The sequence below is a fragment of the Brachyhypopomus gauderio genome, chromosome 3, assembly GCF_052324685.1.
Source record: "Brachyhypopomus gauderio isolate BG-103 chromosome 3, BGAUD_0.2, whole genome shotgun sequence".
NCBI lineage: Eukaryota > Metazoa > Chordata > Actinopteri > Gymnotiformes > Hypopomidae > Brachyhypopomus > Brachyhypopomus gauderio.
Genome location: NC_135213.1, coordinates 29,061,060 through 29,079,976, shown reverse-complemented (window position 1 = coordinate 29,079,976; position 18,917 = coordinate 29,061,060). Strand labels below are relative to the sequence as shown.

The following is an 18,917-nucleotide window of genomic DNA, read 5'->3' as shown; positions in this document are numbered from 1 at the left end:
GGGAGTAGGACTCTCCAGATGTGCATAAATATGTGCAAATATGCACATATTTATTAATATATGTACATATATATCATGTAAACTTTTCTTAGAATAATGCATAATTCATTATGCATCATTTCAACCCCATTCAAAATGGAAGGGATGACATGCCAGCAACATCGTATGTGCAAGTAAGACATTCTCATGCTAACCCTCATGGGATTAAGACCATTGGAGGATTACGACCACACTCATCTTCAGGATAGTCTTCATTACAGCATCCACCAAGAACGAGCTGTGCTTAGATGGCTTTGCCAACTGGGCCATAGTGATTGTGATGTGATATTGATGTATTTCATGTCCAGAGACATTCTCCTCAGCAACCAAATCCCAAGAATTATTCTGCTGGACTGATCTTAAATGAATATTTTTGGGAAATGTCCACATATATAATAGATGCAGGTGTGTTAATGTGTTGACAACTAATTCACTATTTGAAATCATTCCTGAAAAGCCCTGAAAAGTTCTGCAATCACAATAAAGTGAAAAGATGATGAATCAGCACTTCACACTTATCCACAGCTCAAAGCTGGAATGCTATATGCAGAACTCTTAGCTCTTCAGAGCCAATAGGTGTATAGGCTATCTAGTCTCTGAAACTTTAGAAATGCTAACTGATTGTTCAAAGATTTTTACTGAAGCAACCTCCACTCCGCCTCCTGAGACGTCCTCTTTAACTGCAACGCTCGTGAGACTTCCACTTTAACTCCAGTGCTACTGAGACCTCCACTTTAACTCCAGTGCTCCTGAGACCTACACTTTAACTCCAGTGCTACTGAGACCTCCACTTTAACTCCAGTGCTCCTGAGACCTCCACTTTAACTGCAACACTGCAGTCCCATGGGTAGTCTAGGCTGTGGAATTTGGGTGTAATATTTGACCAGTCGTTGTTGTTTGACTCTCATTTAAAGTAGCTGACAAGTAGCTGTTTTTACCAGTTGAGGAATATTTGTAAATTGAGGTCTATAGTTGCAAAGCCAGGGTTAAAGATGCTTGTACATACATCTCGTATTGATTATTGTATTTTAGCATTGTAAAGCACTTTGTGGCATTTGTCTATGAATAGTGCTCTATGAATAGATTTTACTTACGTACTTACTAACCACTGCTGGAGACTCTCCAAAGACACTAGGTCACTAGGTACCACCTAGCTGTGGGAAACCCGCTTTCCTCACGGTGGCTCTCTGGGGAAACCTTGAACTAGGGCAGATGCAACTGTCCACCTCACCCTGCTGCCCGCACTTCCTGCCCTCCTGGGCTTGTAGTGAGGGAGCAGAGTTATGGTCTCATTTATAATATGCTGAAATACACTGAACAGTGTAAGAACAGTGTGATGATCACTGTACACACATCTGTCATCATCGTTGCTCGGATTGCAGACTCTCTTGCCGTCTTCAAACGTAGACTCTCACCTATTTGTTGAGTACTTATATGAGCACTAACAGCGCAGATAGCACTTGTTGTCCTTGTACTTAAATTGTATGTTTATCTGTTTATGGTTATTTGTGCTCCTATGTATAAGTTTTAATTCCTGTTGTTTAAGTGAGCCTATGTTTATTTGCAGTACTAGGTAATGACATTGATTCCTGTAGTTTAGTTGTAGTCTGGCTCAAGGGTATCTTGAATTCTGACCTATCTATCAAAGGCCAACAGCCCAACATTCCAGCAGCCCAACACTCCAAAGGCCCTACACTCCAACAGCCCAAAAGCCCAACATTCCAGCAGCCCAACACTCCAGCAGCTTCAGCAACACATGGAAACTCAAGCCAGGTACATTTGACCTTCTCCTGCAGGACACGCCTGCTCACCTGACTTGGTTCATACTTGTGTTTTATCGTGCAAAAAATGTAATCGCTCAGCTGGCTGTGAGTCATCATTCAGGATGGTAGAGAGCAACAGATGGACTGTACTGATACCAACAGGGTATACAACAAAGGAGTTGCCTCAAGAACTATTGAGTTGAGGTGTCCTACTGTTCTTCTGTTCTTCTCCTTACCACCCTGGGGACAGCCACACTCTATTCTCTATTTACACTGTTTTCTATCCTGTATTTCTCTGTTGTGATATCTCTGATGAAGGTGTCATTTTTCCAGCCATAGCCCTGTCCTACATTCTCAGCCTGTATTCTACACCTTTGCTTGGCAAAACCGTTGTTGTGTATTATCTGCTCGACCATCACTTTGTCTCCAGCCATTATTTATGATCAAGGTTATGATTTGGTTTTTTTATTTTATTTTATTAAATGTGGGCTCCTGCCTCTAGTGGGACCTAGCAGTCTGTGTAAATGTGTGGATGCACCTGTGTGAGTGTGTGTGTGTGTGTGTGTGTGTGTGGGAGTGTGTGTGTGCGAGTGTGTGCATGTGTGTGTGTGTGTGTGTGTGTGAGTGCGTGCGTGCGTGCGTGCGTGTGTGCGTGCGTGCGAGTGTGTGCGTGCGTGCGTGTGTGTGTATTGTTTCGAACTTATGCCTGAGGTGTAATTTTTCAGGTGTAATTTATGTTCAGAAAATACTCTCAACTTGCAAACTGCACAGCACAAAGACAAGGAGTCAAATGGGTCACATGATTTAAAAAGAAAACGTTCCATAAAAAATTCTACATGATTGGACCTGACATTCAACTGACATGTTGACAAAGTGACACAAAGATATTCAGTGGCCAGTATTCACTGTACAGCTCTCAACAGTCATGACACAGACAAACAAAGTCATGACATAGTCAAAGTCATGACACAGTCAAACAAAGTCATAGTCAAACAAAGTCATGACACAGTCTAAGTCATGACACAAACAAAGTCATAGTGAAACAAAGTCATGACATAGTGAAAGTCATGACACAGTCAAACAAAGTCATGACATAGTCAAATTCATGACAGTCAAACAAAGTCATGACATAGTCAAACTCATGACACAGTCAAACTCATGACATACTCAAACTCATGACATAGTCAAACAAAGTCATGGCACAGTCAAACAAAGCCATGACATAGTCAAAGTTAGCATGGGGATAACTATAATTATATACCCCAGGGTGGTGGTCTTTGGATCCCATCCTGCCCCAGTTTGCTTCTATGGCCCCATCACACCTGGTCCACCTGACGAAGAACTCGATGAGGAACTAAACCATGTGTGTTGAGCACAGAGACAGCAAGCTACCGAGACTGGAGATCAGACCCCCAGAGTACTGAGATTAGCAGCAGGATGACGGATAACTGCACCCTGTGTCATTCTGGCTTTTTCACAGAAACTGTGTGTGGGATTTGTTGTGTGTGATGCCCTGAAGATCTCAGGATTAAAGGTTTGGATATGAGAATGATGGAACACCACTGTTTAAAAGTTGCTGTGCACAGTGGGTCGTAAAATCAAGTTTGATCTGAGCACCTAAATTCCCTCCTGCACACAAGTCCCGCACACCCATTCCAGTCTCACCCAATCCCTGAAGCGTGTTAGTGGCACCTTCCCTGACAACAAACATGTCTCCGACGATTGGGTCCCTCAGCACCGCTACATTCTTTAGGCTGCAGCAAATTAGGCTGCCTTCCTTCAGACAAGGGAGCATCAGTCTGCTGTGTCCATGATGGTGTTGGCCTTCCTGCATCAGGGCACTTGTTAATGATGAAGGAAGTTTCTCGTAACAGCTCATCAGTGTGAATCTCTGTCGGTGTCGGACCTGGTGACTGGTGCCTGTGTATCACATCCGTCCCCCTGTGTCCAGATCAGGGTGGGACGTCCTCTGGGGATGCGTTTGAAACTGTGGTGAAAAGGCTGTTGATCTAGGTGGTGCGGTCTTTTATGATGGTATATGTGGTGTGGTCTATTAACTTTGGTATAGGTGATGTGATCTGTTAACACTGGTCTAGGTGATGTAGTCTATTATATTTGATCTAGTTGCTGTGGTTTATTATATTTGGTCTGGGTGCTGTGGTTTATTATCTTTGGTCTAGGTGCTGGGGTCTATTAACTTTGGTTCATATTTCAAATCATACTGAGCCTGCTTTTCAAATTATAAAATTATAAAAGCAGAATGGAAAGGTAACCTAAAGTTCTAATAGGCTACATGCATGTTAAAATGAAGAGTGTATTGAGAGAAAGAAATAAGTCTCCATTAGGTCTGATATGAAAAAGGTGTATTCAAAAGAGAAATGTATTCATCCAGCAGTTCATTTGAAGAAAGATCATTTTGTTTTACAGATCAGCTGGTTGTGAAAGCTGGTTGTGATATCCAGGTGAGGCATCTCGGTTGCAGAGCAGACAGATGGTACATAAAAGCTTGACCAAAACGACCAAAACGGAATCATGCAGGAAAGTACCAGCAGGTAGTTCCAACAGGTAGTTTCCAATAACTGAGAAACATGTCAACAGAATCATAGCAACATCAGAATCAAATGTCCCAGTGCTGCTCTCAGCTTGGCTGGGTGAAATGACGGAGTGACTATGGATAAAGCTCCCTCGGCTCCCTAAGACCTTTCAAAGGATCTAACGGTGTTGACAGCCCATGCAGACAATATAAACTCCAACTATCCTAGCAAACTGGGAACGTCAGTGGGCTCAATGGACCTTAATTAGCTCATCAGTGGATGAGAGGAAGAAGAGGGGTACACCAGCTGCACGAGTGTAAATGCAAGAGGAAAAAGCGCAAATGTCCACGCTGTCAGCAGAGGAACGGGCCGTCCTGCAGCACATACGTCACCTCCATCACTACAGAGGAGAGCAACCCCTCCAGAGGAGCAGCACGAGCCTGTAACGCAGCGCAGTGACAGAACCGCCTGGGGAGCAGCATGTGGCGGAGACTAGCGGGCTCGGCTCGGAGGACAGACACAGCAAGCGAAAGCATCAGAGACCGAGGGCAGTTGTGTCATCACAGCTGTCCTGCTCTGTCTTGCCACTAGCTGTCACGGGGCTGCTCACATCTCTGTATTCAGAGGAGCTGCATGTGACACATCTGCTAAACGAGTTCTATTATATAACGGCAGTTTACTAATATATAGCACAAGAGCAATACGTCTCATCCATGACATCTAGGCACACAGGGAGCTGTAACTATTATTCAAATACTATTATTTGTAACTCCACGTTGGTGTGATGTGACACAAGTGTGCTGACAGAGGGCATTCTGGGAATAAAAATGGCCAATAGGAAAAAAATGGAAGCACCATGTGAACCAAAACACCCCACCACCACCACCACCATCACTGTCTTTCTTTTTCTCTTTCAGTCTCCCAGTCACTCCACTCGTCTACTCTGCTCTTCTCTCTCTCTCTCTCTCTCTCTCTCTCTCTCTCTCTCTCTCTCTCTCTCTCTCTGGTTTCCTGCGTGTATCTGTTCATCCTCCTGGATGCTCTGCTCTTTGCCTCAAATCCACTCCAGCCTGTTCCTGTCTGACTGAATCATGTGGAGTTTGTGTAGAGTCAAATGAGGAAATTGCTAATGCACCTGCTTAAGCACTTAACACCACAGAGGGGCATCATGGGCATTAACACCAGCACCAATAACACTGAGGAAATAACACGAGTTTAAACTTAGTAAAATGACTGTGAGCACGGCACACCTGTACGGTTAACTACAGTCATATTCATTACACTCTTCATTACAGTATAATAGTAGCATATTATTTATTGATATTTATCATTTATGGGGATATGATTACGAATACAGATCCTAATGTCATTCACAACACTAAGATTACAGTGTTGCAAATGACATCATTACAGCAAACCTCCACGTGTGTCAGCACCTGCCTGTTAAGTACTAGTATTTATAGAGCGTAACAAGTTCATGTGAACCAACAGGAGTGTTTGTGTGCAAGTATGTATGGAAAAGAGACCACAGCACCACACTGCATCTAATAATACATATGACTCAACGTGTGTGTGCACATCCACAATAAATCGCTTTCCTCCTCAAGCCAAGGCAGGTCAGTGGCACATAACGTTGCTTTAAACTGACAGCACATGTAGAGGGGGAAATGTGTACACACGTGTACCAAACGCAGGCAGGACCACGCGTGACCACACTGCTGGAGGCTGATCCAGTGCACTCACATTAAGACAGCAAGCAACAAAACATCTCGGTTCATCAACATTACGGAAGGATGCAAAGAGTCATGCAGGACTGGTGAGGAGATTTACGAGATATACAAGATATGGGATAATATATACGAGATATATATGAGATATATGCAAGATATACAAAAGATATACAAGAGATATATGAGACAAAAGAGAGACTGACAAGCCGCAGCAGGACAGTGAGCGCTGACACACAGGTAGACCACCTCAGGGACGCAGCCCTTGGCAAACATGTGGGTACAGGAAAGGACAAAACCAGAATGACTTCACACCAAAGAAACGGCGCGAGTGTGTGAGTGGCAGCGCAGAGACACGTGCCAAGGCTTTTCTTACCTCTGAGATCAGCTCGAGGTGAAAACTTCTCCTAGACGACTGAATTCCAGAGCGCCTGAGCTTGGACTAACAGGTGGTAAGAGGAGGAGGACGAGATGAGATGATAAAATGAGGCAAGAACCCCCGGCAGGAAGAGAGAGTGAGTGAGAGAGGGAGAGAGAGAGAGAGAAAGGGAGAGGGTGACAGAGTGAGAGAGAGGGGGCGACAGAGAGATAGAGGGACAGATGAAAAGTTGCTTATTCCTCTGTCAGGTTTAGTGTCAATAACTTATCAACACATAAGAAAAAAACAGAACAAAACAGGGAGGAAAGAGCAGATTTACAACAAGGGCAAAACAAGCTGCAAGAGTGGGCAGGAATTCCTAGAGAGTATGGTATGTGTACGTGCCTGTATCTCCTCCCCACTCCTCTCTCCTCCTCCCCTATCATCTCCTCTCCTCTCCTCCCCTCTCCTCCCCTCCCCTCTCCTCCCCTCTCTTTCCCTCTCATCTCCTTTCCTCCCCTCTCCTCTCATCCCTTCTCCTCCCCTCCCCTCTCCTCCCCTCTCCTCTCATCCCTTCTCCTCCCCTCCCCTCCCCTCTCCCCCCTCTCCTCTCCTCCCTTCTCCTCCCCTCCCCTCTCCTCCCTTCTCCTCCCCTCTCCTCCCCTCTCCTCTCCTCCCTTCTCCTCCCCTCCCCTCTCCTCTCCTCCCTTCTCCTCCCCTCTCCTCTCCTCTCCTCTCCTCCCCTCATTTCACCGTGAGGTTGGATGCCCGGGTAACCCTTCCTCTCAGAGTGAGCGTGTGCTCACCCTCCTCTCATTGTCACCCTGCTCTGTGCCAGGACCTGACGCTCACTCTCTGGGTATAATTACAGTAATGGCACCTCTGTCTCAGTAACACGCTCCTCTGTGCTATTTATCACCATTTGTTCACAGTTTTTTTAGGAAACTAATCCTTTCTTATCTCTCTGTTAGACACACAGACACACATTCATGCTGCTCTCACACATGGCACAAAGATACCCACACACACACATACACACACACAAAGACCTACACACACACACAGAAGTATGGCACAAAGATACACACACACACACATACACACACACACACACACACACACATTCTGAAGCTTCAGCATTACTTCCAGGAGTTGCCGGAGTGATGGTGAAGGGGTGTGTGGGGTTACTGAGGGTCGTGAGGTGTTGGGGGTGTGGGGGGTGGTATTGAAGGTCATGGGGTTTTGGGGGGTATTGAGGGTCATGGGGTGTTGGGGGTGTGGGGGGTATTGAGGGTCTTGGGGTGTTAGGGGGAATTGAGGACCTGGGGGTGTTGGAGTGTTGGGGGAATTAGGAGAATGAGAAACGTCTTTTCCTCCAGCAGTATCTGAGACAGCAGACGCTCCACGTAAGTAGCTCATGAGCTCTGTATCCTTCTGGGAGTGCGCACACACACTCACACACCACTTTATGTTCAAGCATTTGAACTGACACATTGAGACGTTCAAAACTGGATTTGAATGGGTTCATCGGTGTGCCATCACTGACAGTGGTGACGTATCGACAGCCTGTGACCACTCGTGTGCCAGAGTCTGAGACGGATGCCAACGCTTCCTGTGCTGCTAACACCACGCACGGCCAAATTTCACAAGCAGTCATCCATCAACCCAGCACAGGAGCACAGGTGCACGATTCCTCTCTTCCGCATCTCTGGGTAGCAAATCCTCAAGAGATCTGCTGCCACCTCATAACAATACAAAGCAGTACGACAGTCAGAAAATAACAAGTCAGTTACTGTCATGAATTAAACATCATTACAACTACAGTAATACTCGATTGAGTTGGAGATGTCCTAGGACAATGCTTCTCCTCGGAGGAAATCTGTGATTCCACAAATGACTCCTTAGTCTTCAAATACAAAACTGTAGTGAGACGTTTAAAAATGAAAAAAAAAAATCGTAAAAAACACACATTAGTCCTTACAGATTCCACAGTAGTTTTGAGACAGTTAGTTACATAGACAGCAGCCTGTGACAAACTTAAACAATATTAACTACACCAATAATGAACATTAATGTTATTTAGTTTTACACCACCCTGTGTAGTCCGCAGCTCAGTTGCTAGGCAACAAGGGTGATCAACATGTAAAACCATCATGACTGCAGACATAGTGAATTGAGTCTTGTGCCTGTTTTGGAGGGATGGAGTATGGTAGGAGGGGTCAGTTGGGTGGAGTCTGGTGGGAGGGGTCAACTGGGTGGAGTCTGGTGGGTTGGATCTGGGCAGTTTGAGGTTTAGAGAGACTTTTTTCTCATTGTAATGGTTCCTTGGGGATTTCTAATGAGCAAACCAGACTCATAAAGTTACCAAAGCATTAGGGCAAGACAAACTACCTCAGAAAAGGATTTGACGACATGGATTCCTGCTTCGCTCCATTTGATTCTTTCTTATGTATGAGGGAAACACGTGTTCGAGCTGCTGCTGTCACACTTTGCTCCCCCGTGCCTCCATACTTGGGCCGATTTTATTTTTCGCACTGGCCACTGTGATGCGTATTCACAAAAATAAATGTAACTGGACCAAAATGAAATTGCCTGCACACAATTTTGGAGGGCCTGCACACAATTTTGTAAACCCAAGTTTATATTGCATTTCTTTAGAAATTTAGAAATGTACATCATTTGGTTTACACTCGATAATCATCCAATATAAGTTCTTTTTGCCTTGGATGTAGCTTCCTTTGCAATAAATTTCAGATGTGAAGTAATTAGTCTAGTCCCTCAGAGACAGGTCAGAGTAGTGCTGATGGATGACATCATTATTCATGGCAGCCCACTGGTGTGTTGTTGTCTCCTTGTGTTTATTGCTCCCCTGTTCTGCTTGTGTATGTCTTTGAAGGCAGAGCTCTATTGAAAGCAGGGGGATACATTTCCATATATAAAGGCTGGAGAACCAGGGTCTTGGTTTGCATTTGAAGTGCACCCAGATTAATTAAAGTTGCATGTCATTTTCATACATGTATTTGCAGTCACAAACTCTTTTATACCTGTTGCTGAAGTCACATCACTGTGACACATTACTGATGGCATGAAAAACAAAGAAGCAGAATAGAGAAGAAGGGTGTAAAGGCCAAGCATACGCCAGCACACTAGCACCCTATTATACGCCAGCACACTAGCACCCTAGTATACGCCAGCACACTAGCACCCTATTATACGCCAGCACACTATCAACCTAGAATATGCCAGCACACTAGCACCCTATTATACGCCAGCACACTAGCACCCTATTATACGCCAGCGCACTAGCACCCTATTATACGCCAGCACACTATCAACCTAGAATATGCCAGCACACTAGCACCCTATTATACGCCAGCACACTAGCACCCTATTATACGCCAGCGCACTAGCACCCTATTATACGCCAGCACACTATCAACCTAGAATATGCCAGCACACTAGCACCCTATTATACGCCAGCACACTAGCACCCTAGTATACGCCAGCACACTAGCACCCTATTATACGCCAGCACACTAGCACCCTAGTATACGCCAGCACACTAGCACCCTATTATACGCCAGCACACTATCAACCTAGAATATGCCAGCACACTAGCACCCTATTATACGCCAGCACACTAGCACCCTATTATACGCCAGCGCACTAGCACCCTATTATACGCCAGCACACTATCAACCTAGAATATGCCAGCACACTAGCACCCTATTATACGCCAGCACACTAGCACCCTAGTATACGCCAGCACACTAGCACCCTATTATACGCCAGCACACTATCAACCTAGAATATGCCAGCACACTAGCACCCTATTATACGCCAGCACACTAGCACCCTATTATACGCCAGCACACTATCAACCTAGAATATGCCAGCACACTAGCACCCTATTATACGCCAGCACACTAGCACCCTAGTATGGGCCAGCATAATAGTATCCTTCCATGCTCGGTTGTACTGTAATCCTTTTTAGGATGTTAGTGGAATTGAGATTACACTGTAATATACTTGCACAGATTACTCCTTAATGCAACTTTGCCATGTAACGAAGGTGTGTCAGCTCTAGAAGTGTACAGTAGAGTAAAGAAGAATGTGATCCAGTGTGTCTGTCAGGAGTGAATTTAAATCACAAGAATAAGAATCATAATCATGATACCTTGAAGGAAGTCTATCTTTACATCTATTTTACTGAGGTGGAAGAATTAACAGTAAATGTTAACACCTTCAGTGCATGTTTATACTCCTGGATCGAGAATATAGATGTTGTTTTGGTTGGGACTCACAGCCTGAGGAACATGCTTCTGCTGTGAGGGCGTTGTGCTGACAGGACTAAGGAAAAGCTTCTTGGCTGCTTCTCGCCTGCTAGCAATGTCAGCCCGCTATTGTTCAAAATTCATTTGAAACTATTGAGGTGGGAATTTTTAACCTGCCAATACAGTTTCCCTTCAACATTTCCTGAGAGTGCATGCTGTGCTTGTTAAAAGAACAAAAAACAACCCCCATCCACCCCCTCCGCCACCACTACCCAAAAAAACATTGTTTTAACCTGACAAGATCTGGAGCAATGCACCTCTAAAAGCTGTTATAAAAACAAAAAGAAAAACAGCACAACCTTTCAAATTATTCACAGCCACTTAAAACCATTCCTGTTTAATATGCATATTTTAAACCATTCCTGTTTAATATGCATATTCATATGTGATATCTGAGACTCCTTCAGCACCATATGTTGCTTCTCTCACGGTACTGTCAGTGTTGAGCTGATCGTCTTGATCATGCATTATGCATTTACTTTCTCTCCTCAGTACAGCCACAATGCTTTGTACTTTATACTGCATGTCTTGTTATGCGTGGGTAGCCCAGCTTCTACACACGTGTGGTAGTCTGCCACACACACACAGTCTCCCTGTGTCCCCTCTCAGGCTATTACTGTTACAGCTATGGACACTGTGCACAACCCAAATTGTGTGTGGAAAGTCACTCACCTGCCACTACACTGCAAACATCCACTATGCTCTCACATTTGCTTGGGTTGCTGTGAGGCACATTAATGCTGTGGGTGCATTTCTGGGGTACACCACAGTTGTGGGTGCATTTCTGGGGTACTCCACTGTTGTGGCTGCACTTCTGAGGTACACCACTATTGTGGGTGCATGTCTGGGGTACACCACAGTTGTGGCTGCTTTTCTGGGGTACACCACCCTTGTGGTTGCATTTCTGGTGTACACCACTGTTGTGGCTGCACTTCTGAGGTACACCACTGTTGTGGGTGCATTTCTGGGGTACACCACAGTTGTGGCTGCTTTTCTGGGATACACCACTGATGTGGCTGCACTTCTGAGGTACACCACTGTTGTGGGTGTATGTCTGGGGTACACCACAGTTGTGGCTGCTTTTCTGGGGTAAACCACCCTTGTGTTTGCAGTTCTGAGGTACACCACAGTTGTGGGTGCATGTCTGGGGTACACCACAGTTGTGGCTGCATTTCTGGGGTACACCACCCTTGTGGTTACATTTCTGGGGTACACCACAGTTGTGGCTGCATTTCTGGGGTACACCACTGTTGTGGCTGCATTTCTGGGGTACACCACTCTTGTGGTTGCATTTCTGGGGTACACCACTCTTGTGGCTGCACTTCTGAGGTACACCACTGTTGTGGGTGCATTTCTGGGGTACACCGCTGTTGTGGCTGCTTTTCTGGGGTACACCACTGTTGTGGCTGCACTTCTGAGGTACACCACAGTTGTGGCTGCATTTCTGAGGTACACCACTGTTGTGGCTGCATTTCTGGGGTACACCACTGTTGTGGCTGCATTTCTGGGGTACACCACCCTTGTTGTTGCATTTCTGAGGTACACCACTGTTATGGCTGCATTTCTGGGATACACCACATTTGTGGCTGCATTTCTGGGGTACACCACTGTTGTGGGGGCATTTCTGGGATACACCACAGTTGTGGCTGCATTTCTGGGGTACACCACTGTTGTGGGGGCATTTCTGGGATACACCACAGTTGTGGCTGCATTTCTGGGGTACACCACTGTTGTGGCTGCATTTCTCATACACCTTTAGACCTTTAGCCCATCCGTTGGCATGCATCCACCCTCTAACCCATTAATCACAGTCAAATTCTGACAACTGGACTTGTCAGACTTGACTTCAGCAGTGACACTGACACGATATGGGGACACATGAGCAGGGTGGTTAAACAAGAAAAACAACAACAAAAAGCAACAAACTTGTGTGAATGTGTAAAGAAACGGTGAGTCTTAAGCACCACTTCACATCAGGATTCCTCTGCACACCCAGTAGAAGGAGAGGAATAAGTCCATTAATGTGAATCCATGTGAAAATGCGTTCAGTTTTTCTCAGACTGACTGGCTCTAGGATTTGATCCCATGTCTTGCAGGTTTCCCTTCACAGGTACCTGCGCCTGTTTTGAACCACATCACTTCCTTTACTTCATACACCAGTTGAACTCCTGTCCAGCCGACGCTTTGTGGCTTAACTCTCTCGCTCTTCTGGGTTTTTTGTAAATAGCCCCAATTCCCCCGAGATGTAATGAACAGTGACATCTACTCCACGCGACAAATAACCCTGTCTACACTCATAAGATGCTGAACGTGTGAAGTGCCTTGGCCTAATAAAGGTGGATTTGTAGAATGCTGCCTCATATCTGGTACATTACTGGAATTTTTATTACGTTTTAATTGAACAAAGTCACAACACTTTAACTGGGTCCCTTTAATCTGATGTTTATATTAGCATTCAATGTACGCTATCTAGTGGACATCTTTGTTTTCAACTTCCAGAAAAGTTAGGCTACGTTCAGCATTATGTTGTTTGACACACCCTCAGCAGGCAGGTGGATGTTTCTGGCATTAGATGACCTGACATTTTTATAAAAGTGCTATGTCCTGTGCTTGTTGTCGTATGTATGTCAAAGGGCTTTGCCTTTTGTCTGGCTGTTATTGTAAATAAGATAATTGTTCTTAATGACTTGCCTGGTGAAATAAAGGTTTAATAAAAAACAATTCTTCACAAAAGTGAAGTTTGAAGGAGGTAGTGATGGCAAAGCTTCTTGGTATCATTTCAGAGTTCCCTAATAACACAATCAGAAAATGCTTTTGCTTGTATTTTATGTTAAACGAATAAACACAGCATTTTGTAGAACACATTTTTTAAACAAAATAAAATGTTAAACAATTGTACTACAAATATATTTGAAGCTACAATGCTGATACATCTTGCATTATTCAGCACCATCAGGCCAAAACCCTCTGTCCTGTTGTAGTTGTAGTTTCTAGATTAAAAGTTAAAATACAGAACGACAGAATTGAATATTTAGTCTGTTTCTCTATTCAGAATGAGTTGAGATTACTCCTCATCTCTGTTCCTCACCGATTTTACCAAGGGGCTCCTGGTCATTGCTATGAGAACATCACATGAAGAGAGGGGGCTAACACAGAAGGGGCCAACATACAATCTTTCATTATACGCAAATGACCTTCAAACAAGTTCATACCTACTGCAGTGAAAACAATCTCCACATCAGAGCCAGTACCTAGACACCAAATAAATGTAAACAAAAAACCTCCTCTTTCCTATTAATGAGAAAACACACAAAATGTCACTCCTTCCCATTTTTTGATCAATTAACCTATCTAGGCTTGTCTGTAACCTGTACAAAGACCTGTTTGAAACCTCTGGATAAGGCCAAGGATGATGGGAAGGAGTCATGTGTTCTTCACCTCTCACTGGGGGAATCAGCAGAGTAAAAATGAAAATAATGCCCAAATCCTTATGCCTTGTTCTTTATTCAGATATCTAAATTAATTTGGAAGAGAACAGATTATATAAGAGTTCACAGAAAAACAGATAGAGAGAAGAGGACTGATCCTACCATTCTGAAGGTGCTACTAATGAGTGTCTATAGCTGTCACCGAGGGTGTGGACCTGTAGATGTAATGTAGGGGATTGCCACACTGGGGAAACCCCCTTAAAATTTTAAATAGCTGGCCGTTTTTTTAAAGGAGGTAAGAACCCACGTGCTAGGTACTGTCCGAGATACTAGCAAACAAAAACCTCCACTGATATGATGCGTGTAAATATGTTCTGGCATCGTAAAAATCAGAAGAAAAAAACAAAAACAAATAAAGGATGCTAAGGGAAGAGCTGAATATCTCAAGGAGTGAGAGAAACTACAACAAAAAAAAATTCCCTAAAACCAAAGACAAAAAAAATCAGGTAAGAAAACGTTAGAAAAACCTGAGAGTGGCACAGAGAAAAATAGATAAATGGAAATGAATCCCAGGAGGGAAAGGAGGATTAGGAGGAAAATAACCACAAATCAAGATATCGTATCAGCTGACTTGTGACATGAGAACACTCATTATTTAAAAGACAACTACAAAGAATCAGCCTATATAAAGCCCTCAAGACAGGTGTAGCTCATCCCACCTAATTAGGCTGGCTTAGTGGATCAGCTCCGTCTAGTGGTGATTGGTGGTGTCGTCCGGGAGCCAGACCTTACAATAGATGTATGAGAGGAGTGTACTCCAGTGGGCTATGCTGGAACAGTGTTCCCGCAACCCAGTTTAATGATGTTTTTTATATTTTTACATAAATATTTTTACAAATAACACTGTGGTCAGTTTAAGTTCAGGTTACATGTTAATAACAAAGAGGCTCTTCCTTCTGCACCATTGCAGACAGTGCTTTATTTCTACATCGGCTAAGGCAGCAGTGAATGTTACAGATCAATGAATACCCTCTCCAATGACAACAATGAAACACCCTCACAATGAACAATACCCTCATCATCAACAATACAACAACCTCACAATGAAACACCCTCACCATCAACAATGAAACACCCTCACAATGAACACCCTCATAATGAACACCCTCACTATCAACAATGAAACACCCTCACTATCAACAATGAAACACCCTTGCCTTCACAATGAACACCCTCACAATGAAACACCCTCACTATCAACAATAAAACACCCTCACTATCAACAATGAAACACCCTCACCCTCATAATGAACACCCTCACTATCAACAATGAACACCCTCACAATGAACACCCTCATAATGAACACCCTCACTATCAACAGTGAAGCACCCTCTCTGTAACGATGTGCAGACAGGGATCCATATGCAGGAAGGGAGATATTTGAATTGACAGTATTACTCAGGGGGAGAACACAAAAAAACCAAGGAAGGGCAAAGTTCACAAGATAACAGCAGGCAGAGAAAGGCTGAGGTGTCCAAAAAGGGGCAAGGCAGAGAATAAACCAGAGAGAGCAAAAATAGTCTAAACACTAGAAGGCAATGAGAGAACAACCGCTCAAGATTTGGTACGCACGTTAGAAAATAGTGGCAATACTTCACACAGATTCAGGTGAGGTGATCATGACATCTGATTGTAATCAGTAGTCCGGGGATGTGGACCTCTGCAGGCGAAGGGTGGAATCGCCGGTGCTAACACTCACAATAAACACTTTCACCATCACCAACGAACACCCTCACCATTAACAATGAAACACCCTCACAATGAACACCCTCAACATCCAGAAATGAAACACCCTCACAATGAACACCCTCACCATCCAAAAAAAAAACCTTAACCATCAACAATGACCACCCTCACCATTACCAATGAAACACCCTCACAATGAATACCCTCAAAATCCAAAAATGAAACACCCTCACAAAGAACACCCTCACTATTAACAATGAAACATAACAGAGGATGTCATCCTCTAAAGAACTAATTTCATTCTTCAGCATTTCCCTCCCTTGAATTATATATGGTGTTGCTGAAAGAAAGTTTCACTGACTCTTTGTCCAGCACATGTACAGACATCATCACTGTAGAACAGGGGTACTCAAATAGAAATGATGACGGGCCACATTTTATTTTTTCAATCACTGAAGGGGCCATTTACGGGGGGGTGGGGGGGTGGGGGGGGATTGTGGCGAACGTAAATTGTTGACGGGGGGCATGGGTGGGGGGGGGGGGGGGGGGGGGCTGAACGCATTTGGGCGTCTGCTACCTGTTTGTTGTTGCCATAGACGCAATCTCCGGCATCGCGGTGCGCGATTTCAAAATAAGAGCGGATAGCGCGATTGAAAAAAAAAATCATTAAAAAGAAAACACTTTTCAAAACAGCTCGCGTGCCAGAAATAGATGGCGCGCTGGCCGCATGTGGCCCGCGGGCCGCTGTTTGAGTATGGGGGCTGTAGAAGGATGTTTTCAACTGTACGTTGACGAACTAGCTGGTGTTAACATAACTGATGTTCCAGTTTTGCACATGGACCATCACACAAGTTGACTGATCCATGAGAAAATGTGCAGGTGGACTTGCACCATCACACTCTGCAGCTTTATACGTATTGTTCAGTGTGTCAGTTGGACCATGTCAGGACCTGGAGCTGTAGGTGTGGACCATGTCAGGGTCTGGGGGAGTCTAAGCCTTTCTTGAACATCTGCTAGTGTGCTGGTTACTGGATCCTGTTCAGTTCCAGGTTGCTGTGGTCTTATCTCAGGTTCAATGACCAATGTTGTGACGTGCCTCCTTCTCCCTTATACGTTAACAGTATTGTTTAGTTTCCAGCTCTGAATAGAATAGAATGCATTTTATTGTCACTATACACAGGTACAGTGTTATTGAAAGCATCTCCTTTTCAGTGCAAACATGTATGTATTTAAAAGCATACGATTAAAAATTGTAAGGTGCAGTTTGGAACTATATATACTGTTGGGCATTGAACTTCTATCAACCACTTTAGCCCAGCGCGTTAGTTTGATGCAAAAGGAGATAGCAGGAACAACATACCAATTATTGCAATAGCAAAAAGGCCTTTATTAAAAACAGAGATATCTCTGGGGATTTCACACATTCCAAACATTTACATCAGAGAAATCAGAGAGACCAGTTTACTGGTAACAAGCAGGTTTTATATACTACTGCTCCACCCCTTCAGTCCACTTGAATGGTCATACATAGAGTTCTCGTACATACATACATGCATGACTTTGCGCTATTTCATGTTCACTGTGTCCCAATCTGATAGGGTGTCATTACAGCCAGTTGGTGCAAGTCACCTTCTGTGGAGCTTATCAGTACCGAACATATTCTACAGTTTGCAAGAGTCTAACACTTGCCTTAGACCAAAGTATTTTCTGATGCAACAATAGGCTGTAATTATTTATCTAATTAGCAATTATATATCTATTTTTTATATCAATTTTACTGATGAGCAAAATATACTTTTGCTAATGTTATTGCTAAGCAAAAATTTTCCCAACAATACATACAAGTTTAGAGTGGTTATGGCTTATGGGAAGAAACTGTCCTTAAGTTGGTTTGTCCTCGTCATGATGGTGGGTCTCTGGTGGGTCTGTCCTTATGCTATGACTCTGCCACTGAGAGTGCACTCGGAATGGTTCATTGGAGAACATCCTGTTTGTTCTCCTGTCTTCTACTCTTGTGTGCTTCTTCAGAGGCCGCCAGAGCTGTAATTCTTTGCTTGGCAGACTCCAAGGCCTCGAGTATGGACATCCTGTTGTACGTCTCCGGTACATCAACCTTCATGCTGTCCCGCAGTCCTGACAGCTGGCTAACATCTCCACACGACGTCCTCCTCGTGGCCTCCATCCTCCTCCATGGAGGGAGCTGAACTATGATGCTGATCATCTTGACACCAAGCAATGAACCATTTTGGTTTTTGTTTGGTTCTCACAAAGCCAAAGTACAAATGAACTTCCAGATTGAGTGTAAACACCTACTACAGGGGAAAGTTTCTGCCACACATCAATTAATGCAGCAGATGAGTAATCCAATACAATGCGAGATGAAACCGGAGCGTATCTCATGCACAGGGCCCAGTGGGCATTGTAATGTAAGTTCTGGACATACGTCAGAAGAAGCCATCCCAGCACAGTGGAACCAATAGACCTTTTCTGGACTAAACATTACTGAAAATAAAAGATTTGCATAAGCTCTTTCCACAAATCCCCTAAGTGATGACTCACTTTGCCATTTTGCCAACGATGACATCTTTCCCATAGCCAATGACATTTAACATTATTCCCAATTATTTATAAATCATTCTATTTTACCACCTGACATCTAAATATATCAGTTTATCTATAGTAGTTCATCTCTGGATGTACAATGATTCATGTCAAAAAGGAAACTCCGCCTTCTGCTATATTGTTTACTGTATTTGTCACTTACAATTTTTGCACACCACTAGATGTCGCAGAGTTTAAGAGTGCTTTCAGAGACTGAACTCTTCCTGTCACAGTTTCCAGGTTCGCGGTTTTCACGCCAAATTGGGCTTGTTTGAAAATCCAGTCGCGGGTAAAAATTCTGGGGTCGCGGGGTGCGGTTTTTTGGGCTACTTTTGAGATGGGCTACCGCGGTAGTTACAAGTCAACACTAATAATCGATCGCGATA

At 44.0% G+C, this 18,917-nt stretch overlaps 1 protein-coding gene across 3 annotated transcripts in view; it reads right to left on the bottom strand.

Annotated features, from left to right (window-relative positions):
• Positions 1–18,917, bottom strand: part of LOC143511006 (double C2-like domain-containing protein alpha) — a 59,549-nt gene that overhangs the window by 28,406 nt on the left and 12,226 nt on the right. For 2 of the 3 annotated variants that reach the window (XM_077000974.1, XM_077000973.1), the window contains exon 1: positions 6,440–6,795. The exons of the other annotated variant lie outside the window; for it this stretch is intronic. The gene's annotated coding sequence lies outside the window, so the exon portion shown is untranslated. Of the gene's footprint in view, positions 1–6,439; positions 6,796–18,917 lie in introns of those variants that run through there. 3 annotated transcript variants of the gene reach the window in all.